This window comes from Urocitellus parryii, chromosome 4 (genome assembly GCF_045843805.1).
Source record: "Urocitellus parryii isolate mUroPar1 chromosome 4, mUroPar1.hap1, whole genome shotgun sequence".
In the NCBI taxonomy this organism is placed as follows: Eukaryota; Metazoa; Chordata; class Mammalia; order Rodentia; family Sciuridae; genus Urocitellus; species Urocitellus parryii.
Genome location: NC_135534.1, coordinates 93,964,892 through 93,968,821, shown reverse-complemented (window position 1 = coordinate 93,968,821; position 3,930 = coordinate 93,964,892).

Sequence of the window (3,930 nt, the reverse complement as noted above, 5' to 3'; positions counted from 1 at the left end):
GCTATTGGGTTCAAATGTAACAAGGTTGCTGAAAATAACTCAGAGTACAGTTTTCTGGTAGTGAGCATCCCATTGTATAAATATCTGTCTTTCTCATATAACTAGAAGCTCTTACGGATAGGGACATAGCTTCATCATTTCAGAATCCAGCAACTAGCACACTACCCATCCTAATAAGGCATCCAACAAACTGATATTTTATTGAGCAATAGGTGAAGCAAAATATATTTATCATAGTTATAGTGTAATTGAATGGAGTTGATATATCTGCAGTCTGTTTTCATGTACAAAGGAAATTATTTTATGTTAAGAGTTTACATTTTAGAATGGTACCACATTGTACTTAAGTTATCTATCAATGTATGTGTTAATTCTTTTTATAATGCCTAATAATTGCTTATGTTTAAAGTATGAGAAAATTGGTTTAGGCCAGTTTCTATGACTTCAACTTCTGTTTCCTTTGTTTATTACACAGAAAGGTTAATCAGAAGCATTTTTTGAGAGTAAAATCACATTATTCACTATACTGCCGACCTTTGGAGAGCATGTATAGCTGATTGTATGGTTGTGTATGTATAATTAGTTCTTGAAGGTGAAATTACAGATTTAAAGTCATTTATTCACCTAATTCTTTAGTGCTTGTAGATTGTTTTGTTTTCATGAATTTTAACTATAATACCTTCACTCAAAGGCAATAATGGATAAGTCAATGACTGCAAGTTTCTTTAATACATATGCAAGCCCCATTTTTCTTATAAGAGCATGATAGCTTCAGTGATCTTTCTCCCACTTGGGTTGGGGGAGGATAGTGCTCAAAGCTACTTGCACTGCATACACGGGTAACTTACTACATTTCTTTATTAGTGGAATGTGGGCTTTTGGATATGCTATGAGAAATAAAATCAGCATTTTTGCAGGTCCATATTGAACATACTAACATGTAGTAAAACTTTTCAGTTCTATAAAGTAACTATTAGTTTATTAAAATGTATCTCAGAAAAAATATATTGTCTGTATGTATTATTACTAGAAATAAAAGAGGTAGAGAAAGGCAATGCAAGGGCTCTCATTTTCTTGCCTCTCTCCAGTGTCCTAAATTCCTGAATGACTCTAACGGGTCTCAGAATTACTGAGAACTATCTGGGATGGGAGGTATTGCAGAAGGGGTTTCATAGTTGGGATATGTGCAACCATGTAGACTTCAAGATGGACAACCTAGTCTGAAATGAACAGAGTAACAGTCTCCAGGTGAGTCATAAACCTCAGACCCTGACAAGAGTTAAGAAAGAACAGATCAAATGTCCATGAACCACAGGTAACAACCCTAAAAGCTAATCAAATACACATGGTCTGGAACTGGTCAACCCTGACTCACTGGATGCTAGGCATACAAGAATAGGTCAGCTGCAAGGGTGCAAGCCTTTCTACCTCATAACACCCAGATATTCATGGCAAGGAGCTACAGAAGGGGCCAAAGTCTGAAGTGTAAGTGATATTGTGAAGAGATTTCTAAGTATTTGCATTAGACAGAAACTCTCTTTTAAATTTATTCTTCCCTTTTACTTTATTGTTTTGTTTTGATTTTTCCTTTCACTTGTTTATTGGTTGATTGGTTTTGATTGGTGCTTTATAGGTCTACATAAAGGTAGAATTCACCATGGTAATTCATGTCCTGTAATTTTCCTCCATTCTGGACAGGGCCATTTTCTAATCTGTTTTTGTTTTTCCTACATGAAAAACTAAACTAGAAGTTTACTAACTGACCTTATCCCCCAGGTCCTTTTACCAAACTGTGGCCCAAGTGGAAACAGTTCCTCCTTGGAAATCCAACTCTTAAAAAAATGAGTCTTCTCTGAAGCTCTCTGATGCTATTACTAAAGCGTGATCCCAGCTTATTGCTCTGGACTTTTCCCCTTATTTCCTCTAATTCCTCCACATGCCCCCAGTTTTCTGTAGTTCTCTTTGCCTTCAAACATTGACTCAATGCCTTCTTTTTAAAATAGAAGCCTTTAACACAGTTTATTCAAAATGTAAGACTATGTAGGTAATTGGCCTGCCACTAGGTTGTTATGGATGCTCCCCTTAAACCAGAGGTCTCTTTTAGTCAACATTTGAATACTTGCAATCCCCAAGCAAGTGAAGTTTTCATCTTAAGTCATTAAACATACTAGTTAATTATTACAGTCTGATGTTGGCTTTTGAACTTCTTTTCCTAAGTTCTAAACCAGGCTGAATTATCCCCCCTTTTCTCTAATTAAAAACAGAAGTGCTTCAGTGCCAAATTTCAAAAATCTCCTTTCTTACAGAAAATGAATTGTAAAAATCATATATAATTTCAGTTTGTCACCTTTCCAATCACTAAGAATCACATAATATGAAACTACGAGTTTTTATGCATTTGTAATATAAATTATAAAATTTTTGCTAAAAAATTTGTAGCAATTTAGTAATTCTACTGATTTTAATTTGTTTACATGTATATTTTCTAGAGAAAGCAACAATAAGTTTCACTTTTCACTAGGGATCCAAAAAAAATCTCAAAATGTTTGGTATTGGGGGCTGGGGTTGTAGCTCAGTGGTAGAGCGCTTGCCTAGCACTGGGTTCAGTCCTCAGCACCACATAAAAATAAATAAATAAAATAAAGGTATGGTATATCCGTCTACAACTAAATTTTTTAAAAAATGTTTAGTGTTTGTGGTTTTCAGAACTAATAAAAAAAATACTGGATTTTGAAGCAATGTGGCACTTGACCAGCCTACATAAGGAACATCAACTATTTAAAACTGCAGACATTGTTATTAAATACTTCTTAGAAAACCCATGTTTTCAGGATAAAATCATTCTGTAGATATAAATGTTGTGGTTTTAAACTTTTAACTTAATAAGCCCTAACCTAAGACAGTGAACTAAATAATATTTATAAAAATCTTAAAATAGCTGTGGGAGCTATCTTAAAATAGATTTTAGGCATAAATATTAAACAGATAATTCTAGTATCTATAGTGTTAAGTTCCACAGCACCTGATAAATATTTTTGCATTTCTTCCAAGGTCAGGGCTTGCTTAACCTGATTTTGCTCCACTGGTAATTAGTGAATCTTCCATGGGAAGTTAATTACCCTTCCATAACCCTGACCAAAATGTGTGCTGTAAAATGAATTTAAATTTTTTAATCAAGAAAAGCCTGTCCCTGTGGGTTTTTCAGATTTAAAAATCCAATTAGCTTTAACATTTTTCCTTTTAGAGATTAACCAGCCTTTTCTACTATGAAACATTGATTGGAATTCAAACTATTTATAGATCTTTTTTAAACAACCTTTTAACAAATCTGTAAATTTATCATTTCTTTCACAAATAGTATTCACTTCATATCTACTCCATAATATTCTTCTATTTAAATATAGTTCACAGTTGTTTTGCAAACCCATATTAATATGCACTCCTGCTTCTAAGAATTTTTGCAAAGAAAATTCTTCAATAGTTTAAAATAAAGCATCTACATTTCTTTCTCTGCTAAGTGCAATGGAATTTTGCAATGAAATTTCTACCATTAATGTACAGTGTCATACAATGTTCCAAAATTTGAGTGTTCCTCAAATTTGCTTTAAAAAATTAAGTAATCATCTGAGGAATGTCTATTAAAGCCATATTCAGGACCTTGATTTTGGAGATTTTTATTGAGTAAATTCTAGATTCAGGTTCTGGGAACCGACATTTTTACAAGCACAGCAAATAATTATTATTGGTGAGCAAGTTGGGAAACAAATGGAAATAGAGTTTGAGAATCCATATATGAAATCAGACACGCCTGGATTTGAATCTTGTTTCTATTGTAGAGAATGATGTATATGCTATAGAAGCTTGAACAAGGTCCTTAAACATTCTGTGGCCCGGTTTTCTTATCAGTAAAATTGGGATAATTGTTATATC